Here is a 12,732-nt window from a genome sequence, read left to right as displayed (position 1 = left end):
TTGAGAACAAGCAAAAACCCAACCTAGATGAAACAGAAGTAATTAATCTAGTAGATGAGGAAACCGTCAAGGAAACCATGATAAGCACGCATTTAGAAGCGCCCCAGAAAGAAGAATTAATAGATTTGTTGAGAGAGTATGTGGACATCTTTTCTTGGTCATACGCTGACATGCCTAGGTTAAGCACTGACATAGTGGCCCACAGATTACCCATCAATGCAGGTTTCGCTCTAGTTAAGCAAAAAACCAGCAATTTAAATCAGATTTTAGTATCCGAATGAAAGACGAAGTGGAAAAACAAACTTAATCCAGAGTAGCGGAAGTAACTTTGTATCTGACAAGGTTGGCCAACTTCGTACCGGTACTAAAGAAGGGCAGAAGATCAGAATTTGTGTGGACTACCGCGACCTCAATAGAGCTAGTCCCAAGGACAACTTCTGTCATGACAAAGCTGGATAGGCCATGACGGGCACCCGGGCCCTACCTGTCGAGCACCACTAAATATATACATCTCATAGTCATATCTGAGTGGGCCATAATGCTAACTCATAAATATCATAAGCTGTATGGGACACAAGCTTTATTCCGAACTATGTTCGACTTGATTCCTGTTGCGACAGGATATGAAGGCGCTACTCGAGCTTAGTCGTACCAATCAAAAAACCCAAGAAACACCTAAGAAGCCACAAGGATAAAATTTTGAGATAAATTTGAAATTGGCACGAGAGTTCGCCAACACATATTAAATTAGGGTAGAATTTTTTAGAGGATCTCAAAAATTCTTTGACAACAGTTCGGCACAAGAGCTAGCCAGCCTAAACCCTCAACCTGGATAGAATTTTTTAGAGGATCTCAAAAATTCCTTCACAACAGTTCGGAATAACAGTCAGCGACCCAAATCTTCAACTAGGACAGACCTTTTGAGAGGGTCTCAAAAATTCATTCACTAAAATTCAGCACGAGAGTTCGCCAAGACAAGACTTTAAACTGGGATAGAATTTCTGAGAGGGTCTAAAAAATTCCACCAAATAAAGCAACACGCTGCCCCAAGATGTCGCGAACAACTAGAATTCTCACTCAAATGCATGTGTCATGATGACGAACATAAATAGTTTTTGAAAATTATATTCCATTTTTTTACAATCAAAGGTTTTGAAAGACTAATGATCAACACTTTGCAAAAAAATTATTTTGTTTCACTTTACTTTAAAACGAATTCATCTCTCGAACTATTGAATCCAAGAGAATCGGAACCAAGATTACAACCAAGCAAGCGAAGAAACGGAGCGACACGAGTCGATGAAACGAATCTATCTCATAGGGAACTAACAGTATTTCTATGGATGCAGGTTCCTAGTGTCATCAGGAGGACGACCATTTATGTTACTAACCCTATTTGCTCGTAAAGATAAAAAAGGTAAGAAGCGGCTCATCAGAGGAGATCCCAGCCCACAGTAAGGGCACAAATCTAGCCAAGAGGGTTACAAGAGGACGAAGTGCCACAAGGGCGACACAATCGAGCCAAAAGGACTACGAAAGACAAAAGCGCCAAAAGAGCGGCACGATCTGGCCACAAGGGCTGCAAAGGAAAAAAAAGCCACAAGAGTGACACAATCTAGCCAAGAGGGATACAATGAGCAAAACATCATAAGGACAAAATCATCAGGTCAAAAAGACCACACGACAGACAAAGCGATCGGACCAAGAGGGTCACAGTCGACATAAAGGACGAAAGAACGACGATCTAGCCAAAAGGGTCATAACTGTCATTCAAGCATTTCCATGCTGAGAGGGCCATTCATTTATATCAAGCTGCCGAAAGGGGCATTCATACAAACTGCCGAAAGAGTCATTCATACAAACGCCGAGAGGGCCATTCATACAAACTGCCGAAAGAGTCATTCATACAAATTGTCGTGAGGGTCATTCGTACAAACACTGCTGAGAGGGCCATTTATATCAAACATTGTCGAGAGGGTCATTCGTACAAACATTGTCGGGAGGGCCATTCATACAAATTACCGAGATTCATATAAATTACCGAGATGGTCATTCGTACAAAGACTGTCGTGAAGGACATTCATATCAAACTGCTAAGAGGGCCATTCATATCAAGCATTTCTGAGAGGTTCATTCGTACAAATATTGCCGAGAGAGCCATTCATACAGACCGCCGAAAGGATCATTCATACAATCAATGCTAAGAGGGTCATTCATATAAACAACGCCGAGAGGGCCATTCATACCAAACACCAAATGGCCGTTCATTCAAAAGAAGCACCAAAAAGGCCATTCATTCCAACAAGCACCAAAAGTACCAACAAATGTCGAGAGGTTCATTTCATGCAAGCGACGACCAAAAGAGTCAAACAAATAAAATGGTGCCAAGAAGGTCACCTGTTCTTAAAAAGTTTAGCCGAGAGGGTCAAGTTATCAAAGACACACAAGGGAAGTAAGACTAATTACACAAGACCAAGATGGTCATTCAATTCAAACAGGGCCGAGAAGGTCACCCCATAAAATTAAACCAATAGGGTACAATTACTAAGCCACGCAAGGGTGGTAAAATCAAAAACCAAGACCAAGAGGGTCAACCATAATGTTTCCCAGCAGATGGAAGCTGGTTCGTAGCCGCCAAAGAGAGGATTAGGCCAATCAAACCAGATTTAGACACATGCGGAGCAAACGTCAAACTTTTTCTGTCGCAGCCGGTCGAGATAGGGTGCCACCGAGAGTCAAGCTCTTTGGCCAGGAATTGGAAGATCGCTCCACCCCGTGCTCAGCCGCACAAATTGATTTTTGGAAAATTTCTCTTTATTTTGCCTTCTTCTTCAAAAATCCAGCAACCAGTCGGACACATACCGGAAAATATACAAAGGCATTCCCCAATAAGGGATACCCATTCCACCGTTTGAGTAGAACTACAAGTGACATGATTTTTGAAACCGGGGATATGTAGGCGGACTCAATACCAGAGAGTTGGTCATATTCTAACAGTCCATTCCGGGACTTCTCAGTTCTGACACTGGAAGATTCGGGATTTGTTTTATGAAATTCGCGATAGAAGTTTAATTGAGTCGAACTACAAGTGGCCTGCATTCTCATAAAGCCTGAGATATGTAGGAAACCCAGAGACCAGGGTCCGGCCATAATTTTGAAAATTACATAAAAAGAAAGAAGAATTCTGAATTGGTCAGTCAAAAATAAGGTTTGTCAAATTTTGATGATTAGGGATGGACTTGCCACCCCCGAACAGTGAAGGGGCATTTGTTGACACCTAATGTTTTCCCTCCAATAATTTAATTTAATTATTTGGAGTTCTTGGGCCACAAACGGAGTGGATTATACATTTTACAAGTCAAAAATGAGTTTACAAAATTACTTCGGTGACATTTTGCCATGTCATTTGGTAAAATATCATCTTGTATATTTGGTATATGTTAAGGATTTTAAAACATATTTATCAAGATTTTAAATCAAAAATAGTAAAAAAAAAACAATTATTTAATTAGTTGTTTGAACTATTAATGGTCAATTGTTAAATATTTTACCCCGTTAAGTCAAGGAATTTGATTAATCGAATAAATAATCAATTGCATCTCAATTTTACAATTGGCTTGGCTATAGATGCAATTTATTTCAAAAATGGCTAGGATTGAATTGTCAAAATTAATTTCTAGTATTAAAATGTGGTCGCAATTGAAAGAATCAATTGATTTCTATGCGGCTATAATTGAAAGTGGTAAGTTCAATTGAAACTTTGCAATTACACCCCATTCTTGCACAAATCGCCATTGATTTCTCTTTAATTCAGCCAACTAAATGAGTTGGGCTACAAGCCCAATTCCTCCCCCTTCAATCGACCAGGTCCAACCACACCTTAACCCAAGCCACATCCTTGTAACACCATAAATACACACACAGAGACTCCTATATCGTACAAGGTAGAAATGAGGGTTTCTGTGACCGCCGCCTTCGTCTTCTTTCTCTCTCCAAGAGTCATCATTGCCATTTTTTGCAACAAGTCATGCGTACAACGCTTTTTTCAAGTCTAGCATGGCTGATTGAGGCAAACGTTTTAACTCCTCCTCTCTTCTACTTTTTCTATAGATTACGATCAAAGAAGGACGAATCCTTTAATGGGGTTTGTCTTATTGCTAGTTTGAATGGTCGATTCCTATTGATTTTGGTGAATTTAGGCGAGATTCAAGAGGAATCACCCAAAACACTTCAGTCCCACATCGATCTTTCACAGTAAATTTAGGATTTTGGGATTATATATAAAGAACCCCACCCTTCACATTCACACAAACCTTCACAAGCTCAAAATTTTGATACACATAAGTCTTGATCATATGAGCAAAAAATACTCGGTTTACTTAGGGATTTAGCATTAGCTTGCTGAAACCTTTACTTAATCGAGTTTTCCTAGTCTAAAATTTCCATTTCTTGTTTTGTGGCTGAGTCTCGGGTAGGGAGCAGGCAGGGGATTCCAAATCCAATCTCGACAAGGGCTGTACATAAGAAAGGTAAATACTACTCCTTTCTTTATTTTTGGTTTAGTTTTTATAATGTGTTTATGTGTTGGTTAATATGTGTTTGTTTTAGTTTAGTTTTTTGAGTTTATATGTTAGTTAATATCTGTGTTAATGTTTGTGTTAGATTAGATTAGCTTGGTCTTAGCTAATATAGCATAGCACTAATTGTTTAGATAGTTTAGTCTAATAGTTATGTATGCTAAGTCAGTTTGGCTAATATATGCTTATAGTTTCTATTTAGCTTATATGTTGTCTAATCACGTGCTTGTTTAATATCTGCTAGTTCATTAGGGTGCTTAGTGTGGTTCAGTGCAATACTGTTTAGTTGTAGGTTTGTTAGCTTAACTTAGTTAACATGCCTCATGCCTTGCTGATATTAGTTTTGTTGTTGTTTAACTACAGATATGCATATTATGAACTTGTCATCTAATTTTAGCTCAAATTCTGAGCATGGAACTTGATTTCGACTATGACCTATAAGCTTATGCTAGCATTAATGATTAGTTTTAAGTTTTATATATATGTGGAGATCAGTCTACTTCACTATTAAGTTTAACTCAACATGTCTTACCTGTCTGATGTGATATGGATGAAATAACTGGATAGCAATCTAAGTGTGTGTAAAGGTGATGAACTATGAATCTTGAGTTTAAATGCTTATATGTCTTGAATGATCATGTACCTCTTTCATATGACTAGACTTTTGAAAGTTTGTTTCAAGCATATGATAGCATGTTAAGAGTGAATTGTTGTTTCAGTAATTATAATGAGTGAAGATTTATGTGGCTTATAAGAAAAATCTTAATCTGAAGTAGTAGGATACTATAACTTTTATTGCTTGAGAATCCATGGACCCACTTCATGTTGTCAAAATCATTTGAATGATGACTATTTTGAGGAAGTTGTTTAGACTGTACTCGAAGGTTAATATCAATAGCATGATTATGTCTTGTTGGTCTGTGGAATGTTTTAAAACCTCTGTCTGATTTTAATATGTATATACATGCCCTCCATGCCAAGGGAATTGATTAAGACGTCTGATATTGTACTATCATATCTGTTTAAGTGAAGCTGGTAGTCTGAAATAGCTAACAAATGTGAAAGATAAAGGGTTGGACTTCTTCATGATAAGTTGAACAGATAAGATTCATTTAGGGTGAAAATGAAGTTGTCATGATCACATAAGTATAAGAGAAGCTTAAGAGGTTGTCACTTGGATGGGGTAAGGCAAGGAGTGATTATCCTAGGGCTAGGGAAAGGTTAAGAAAGACTTTTGAGTTCTTCTACTCAGTCTAGTACTACTAATCCTAGGCTGTTGGGGTTCTTTTTTGTTGAATCACAATTCCATTGGATCCTCAAGGCTTCAGCAAATGGAAAAGGGGAATCCTGAGTGAATAACATGTTGAAATGGAGTACTGGGGTCAGTGGGCCAAGTAGCACGGTCTCTGTGTAGCCTTGTTTTCTTCTTGATGTTTATGTGTTGTACCCTGCCCTGCTGCTTCTTGATGTACTAAAATATTATTTCTCTTCTAAGATAGTCTAGGCTATAACATGTCCATACTTGACTATTTTCATGCCTAAGATACTTTCCAAATAATCTGAATTCTCTTGTGTCTTTTCCCAAGTATAAAAGAAATGATGAAGTATAATAATAGATCAATATGACTATTTGCTCCTTTTTCGCATTTCTTTTTCTATGGTTCTGGGAGGTGTGGTCCAGTCTTAAAAGAAAATAATCCCTCTGGTTGTGTATACTCTTTGGCAAATATGAGTGCCTGTTTAGTCTTCTTGAGATTTGAAATGCCTGAACCCAGTACTTCATTTTTTTGAATGCTATGCTTGAAATCCTGAACATAAAATGTATGACAATACATTGATATGGCTCATGAAGCCCTTTATGTCTTTTCCTTGTTTTCTCTTAAAGTTGAATGGGAAACTTGAGTTGCCTGTGTGTGTTTGGCTCCTTTATCTCATGAATATCATGGCACTTTTGAGGAGTGAATATGTTGAGTATATTGATGTATATTCTTTATATATGAGTGTATAGATCTGTGCTTTGAGACTGATTTAAGGAAAATGCTAGACCTTTCTTATTCATACTGTCTCTCCTCTTCTCTTTCCTTCTTATCTGGTATTTTTGTGGTTGAATATATACCAGGTATATATATATATATATACACACACACACACACACACACACACATACTCCATATATACCCTGGTATATATTGGGTTGTATATCATGTATGCCCATGGTATATCATGCTATTGTTATGGATTGGAACTGATATTAGCTGAATTGGGCCCATCCTTTTAATGCCATCTCCTTAATAATTAATTTGGGATTTTCCTTGTTGTTATTTGCATACCATATCACATTGGGCTTGTGGTTTTCTCTCTTTTTTTAGCATATATGGCCTTGTTTTCCTTTTGGTTTGTTCTGATGCTTATTATATCATTCCAATACATATTGCAGACTACATTCGATATATGTTAACATATGTGATTGTGTTTGAGTATTTTAGATTCATGTTAAATTAATTGTTAAGCATCGATGCCCTCTAACCTTTATTCTCCTTTTCCCCTCTCCCTTTTGCATGGAATACAACGACGTGGGCCACTTAGGCCAAGTCTGCACCAGCTAGTTTGTTGGGTCAGAGGCCCAACATCCTTTTTCTTTCATCGAGTCCGAGTAGAATTTCTGAAGGCCTAACTATGGGTGAAATTGGTTAACTGCTGGGATCGGTAGGCCCATCAGCCTTCCCACCTCTTTGTTTTTGTACAGATATTTGTGAATATATACTTGTAAAGAATGATTGTAAATGTTGGAATCCATTTGGTTAGAACTTAGACGAAATAGGCAAAACGATACGTATATCATTCAGAACGGATAGGAACCCGAGTAGTTTTCAAACATGGACCCTACAAAAGATAATATTACTTCAAAGAATTTGACAAGAAATAACATTGCGACCTCTCTTTACGAAACTGGAAACTGGCAGTGGAACATATTTTCAAGAAAATCAATTGCTTTTTCCTAACTTGGAATTTTTGGGAAAATTGGAAGCGGAAATAGTATATTTTAAAGAAAAAAATACAACTGTCTTTTTAAAACTTGAGAATTGCAAAAAGGATTGTAAAACCTGATTGTGAAAAAATAATTGAAATGGGCTTCAAAATGATTTCAAAATTGCTTTGAAAGAGTTTCTAAACATCTTTGGGCTAAGCCCACTTTAAGTGGAAATAAATAGGAGGAATTTTACTTGGACCTTAGTTTAAGGAAAGGGTTCAAAATGGAGCATGGTTGACATCTAATATAAATAAAAGTGGATAAATGACTTCTGATTAAAAAGGGAATACCTTTTTTAAACTTGTATAACTCACATGGCATTTTTTACAAATGATACACACTTGGAACACTTTTTTAATGAAAACCTATGAGAATGAAAAGACATAACATTTGGTTCAAATTAAGTGGAACTCTATTCGAGAGAAATCTTTAGTGTGTATTGGTCTGAAAATGAGATGACTCTTCTAACCTTCTGCGCATTTTTCAAGAGGGATTCAATTGCTTTTTCTTCAAGCAAAAGGATTTTTGCCAAAAATGTTTCAAATGATATGCCATTACTTTATATAAAATAATTTAAATTATTTTTAAGCAAATAATTACAAATCACATATTGAAGCTCGAAGGTCAACCGTATTCTATGGATTCTTAAGATAGGGGCATCTCAACACATTCCTTAAGGAATCACTAGAACCCTTATTTCGAACTTTGGTTTAAATTGATTTTTCTTTGAATAAACCATTTTACTTGATTTTCCTAATTCTCCTTATAAATTAGGCGGTGACTCTAAAAAAAAAAAATCCAAAAGAGTCCACAAATTTGAAGTAGCTTTTATGTCTCTTGTAAAATCGAATCGTAACACTGGGCCATACCTCAAAGAAGCTCAGGATATGCACCAAAGTGTTCTGAAGAACAAGAGTAGCAATGAATCAAGTTGGTGCTTGGGCAGGTCCAACCTCCTTCGCCTGAACCGGCTCCTCCTCCAGAGTCTCCTCTGGGTCCGGAGTAACATCCCTAGCATGGGTCTGAGCAGCAGCTGGTGCTTGGCCTCTACCTAGTGTAGCAATGTGGGATCTAGCCCTGCCTCGCCCTTTACCACATCCCCTGCCTCTCCCAGGAGCAATAGTGGCCGCGGGTACGGGCGCGGTACGGGCTCCTGGTATCCAACTACGGTCTCCTCACCATCTGTGAGAGAGTAAAAAAAACTCTTAGTATCCAATAGAATCAAGTACGTACGATAAGGAATGAAAAGATAAGAATTTTCCTAAATGTCTTATAGCCTTTCGAAGATAGGTATGGAGCTCATCATGTCGATCTGCAAGACTCTACTAGACATTGTTCTTGTACATATGTGATCGATGAATCTAATGGTCTGATACAAATTTGTCACGACCCAATTTAATAAGTCGTTAAGGCACTAACTCCCACCAAGTTAGTAAGCCATCCACAGCCCGTTAGAACAATTTATTAAGGAAATTAATGTGGAAAGAAAATCATACCGGGTCAATTTAAAGTCTTGATAAAGCCGATAGTCAAAAAGACATAAATAAAGAGTTAATACCCCCAAAATTTGGTGTCACTAGTACAAGAACTGACTAATGAAAGTACATGCCCGGGATGTAATCCGAAATACTGTCTAGAAAGAAAAGACATGAAAATAAGGATAGATGAGAGTCCGGTGCTACGGATCTTCTTGTAGCTCACCCTGAAGTCTCGAAATGGCCTCCTCAACGACCGGTAAAGTCTCAAACAGCGCGCGTACCAGACACAGAATCTATACACAAAAATGGTGCAGCAAGTGTAGCGTGAGTACGGGAAACAACGTGTACTCAGCAGCACCATCGACCAACCCTAATAAAAACGGAGACGAATGTTGCCCTATAATTATTACCTCCACACTTAACCGCCATTAGTCCATAATAATAATACTCATAATAAGTGCAATAACCTCGGGTTACAAGCCTAGGTAAAACATCTAAATCCTCAAGTCCATCAACTATTCAATGAGCATTTAAAACAATCCAAATAAGTCATACAATCAAGGAAACCAACAGAATATCAAGAAGACCAACAGAATATCATGATATACGAAATGCTATGCAATGCAAGGCCGTTCCCATCACTCGATACACACACGATCAAACTCTGTGATCGTGACCCATGGGAGACTCGCGAGGTCATTATATCAACCTGGAATTCTTAGATCTCTCATATCACATCGGGTCTCAACCATTTTAGGCTTCCAATCACAATACTTAGACCCGTAGGCTCCAAATTGTAATACTCAGCTCCTAGGCTCACATTACCTGTCATCTAACCAATCTGGCTCAAAATACCATCATCACTCCGTCCGGAATTATTTCCCTTCAGAAGCACATGAGATACTAGATAAAGCATGAATATGACATGCACAACTATAAGAAATCAAGTTAAGCAATAAAGACTCAATCTTAAGCTTTTTTCCACTTTTAAACGAGTATTTAGGACTGATGAGAACATACAATCACAGACAAGACAGTAATAAGCATAGAAGCAATAAATAAGGGACCTCATATCCCAATCACAAACACAAATCCGCTAATGCCCAAAACATGGCATTCAGATTGGACTATACAATTGAAATTACGCAAGTACCCATATCATGACACCGATACCCGATACTAGTGCTCGTCATCTCACAAGTTTCGAGACCCCCCTTTAGTTACCCCATTAACCCCACTTATTAGTTCAATTAAACCAACTGTTATGGTTAAAAGTCGCAACATGCTTGGAATAGGAGTTCGACAATCACAGCAAAGCCTTTCCATTTTGCAGAGCCTCCGAACGATCTCAATCTACTTAAATACGGGTTATACATAAGAATACGAGTCAATCGATTCAGTCTAGAAAGTCAACCCAAAAACCTTGTTCCAAACCCCGAAGTTCAAAACTATAATTTCATTGTAAAATCAGGTTCAATATGGTCAAATTGTTATTCTATGAAGTCATACGAATCCAATGATACCCTTAATACTATACTTTAGTTCTGCACCCAAAATAGGATTCTGAGCCACTAGGGGCAAAATAGAAAATCCAACCCAAAATTAGTTTACCTAACATCTATGGAGTCTAATCCCAAAAATGAACCAAATCCATCATCAAATTCATGCTTAAATCAAGAATTCCCAAATTCTAACTTGGGGTTCATAAACCCCCAAATCCCCTCCTTAATTCATGATTTCTAACATGGAAATCCTTACTAATTAATGATATAAAGGTAAAAAAGGGAGGTTAGAAACTTACCCATTTGATGAATCTTGTAAATCCCTTCAAATATCTCTTTAAACCGAAGTTTCAAGCTCCAAATATGTGAATGAAGGGTCTAAACTAGAAATGAGGTTTTAAATCTGCCTAGTTATTTTGTTCCTCGCGATTACGGGACCCTGAAAAATATCTCTCTCGTGATCGCGACCCAAGGCATCACGATCGCGATGGCTAATTGTGCAGAATCAGAAGATCGTGGCTAGAGCCACGCGATCATGATTAAACACACCAGCAACAGCTTAAACCAGAAAATCTGGTTTCGCCAAATCCCGATCTAATACCCGAAACTCATCCGGAAACCCCCCCCCCCCCCAGACACAAACAAATATGCATTTTAATCATAAAACACGCTACGAACTCACTCACGCATTCAAAATTTTCAAAAGAGATCATCTTGACCCGGTGTTGACCGATGTCAACTCCAAATCTCATAAAACTAGATTTCCAACCAAAGGACCAAAATGCCCCTGAGTCCCTCTGGAACCGAACCAACTACTCAACTAAGTCATAATCGACATTCTGAGCCTAATGGAATTGACAAAACTTCCAAAAAAAGACACATTTACTCCCGATGTTGACTTTGGTCAACCCAACAATTATGAACTGTCATGAATCTCATTTTCTTACCCAATTCTCATTTGAATGCCTCGAGAATTGTGCCACTCATCCCCACAAGTCAAATATACCATAACGAAGCTAGGGGAAGGGTCAATAGGGGTAAAATAGTCAAAATAGCCAAAACGACTAGTTTGGTTGTTACATCATGTCAATCACGTATGCTTCAATTACCATGTTATGTCATATTGTATGTTAATGATTTAGGCTGGCCATTCCCTCGTGCACCCCTTTACTTTCTTTCATTCAATTGGTTTTACATATCAGTTCGATTCCATAGTGCTTACGTCCCTTTTGCTGTGGCGCTACATTTCACAATGCTGGTACATATATTTAAGGCAACACGTATCCACGCTGGTGTTACACCTTGGAAAATTCCCCGTTAATGTACAGTGAATAGGCTAGCGAAGAACACGAGGTATACGATGATTTGGATAAGTAAGAAATAGCATTTGATGACCTTAATCGAGATTAAAAGACATTTGACTAAAATGAAGAAGTTTGGCAAAGAAAGTAAAGGATATATTATGTGTCGGGTAGGAATTATGAGTGACAAGTCAATGATGGCATAATGATGTCTTAGAGAAGGGTGATAACGTCCCTTCGATTGGTATTGAGGTGTTAAACAAGTGTCAAGAAGGTTCCATAAGGATCGGAGATCAAACGAGTCGACGAGAACGAAAACGGAACAACTGGCACTATACGGCCAAACATACAGACCGTATAAATTATACTGGCCGTATGTGTTATACCCCGCGTTTTCAGAGCATGAGCGTGACACGTGCTTCCTCAAAAAAAAAATTGACAATTATGTTGTTGCTACATAATTTAAACTCACGTCGATAGTATTATATCCCGTATTTTTGTACGTCGGATTATTCGTAAGCCGAGGTGGGGTCCACACGTCGAGATTTTTTTTAGGGACACATGACAAGTTATATGAATCACATATGTGAAGTTAAACACAACTCAAGAAGGACCCTTGAGCCAAATCAAAGTGGAAGCCCTCCAAACAAATAATTTTAAGTTACATTTTTGGGTGATCTGACTTCGGGAGGCCATAACCCCATCGGTATTTGGGAATTTGGGAAAACTTACAGAATGAAAGTTGTAGATAATTGCATTATCTTTCCACCCATAGGTCGTGGGTCCATAGGCGACGTCGGTATAATGAGATACAGACATTTTAAGGCAGAAAGGTCAGTGGGC

At 38.1% G+C, this 12,732-nt stretch overlaps 1 long non-coding RNA gene across 1 annotated transcript; it reads left to right on the top strand.

Annotated features, from left to right (window-relative positions):
• Positions 1-3,943: 3,943 nt before the first annotated feature.
• Positions 3,944-7,384, top strand: LOC132631244 (uncharacterized). The gene is made up of 2 exons (XR_009578825.1): positions 3,944-4,529; positions 7,164-7,384. It is a non-coding gene; the product is annotated as an uncharacterized LOC132631244 (long non-coding RNA).
• The last annotated feature ends 5,348 nt before the right edge of the window (positions 7,385-12,732 follow it).

Source organism: Lycium barbarum, chromosome 3, assembly GCF_019175385.1.
Source record: "Lycium barbarum isolate Lr01 chromosome 3, ASM1917538v2, whole genome shotgun sequence".
Classification (NCBI taxonomy): Eukaryota; Viridiplantae; Streptophyta; class Magnoliopsida; order Solanales; family Solanaceae; genus Lycium; species Lycium barbarum.
This window is presented reverse-complemented; position numbering and strand designations above follow the sequence as displayed.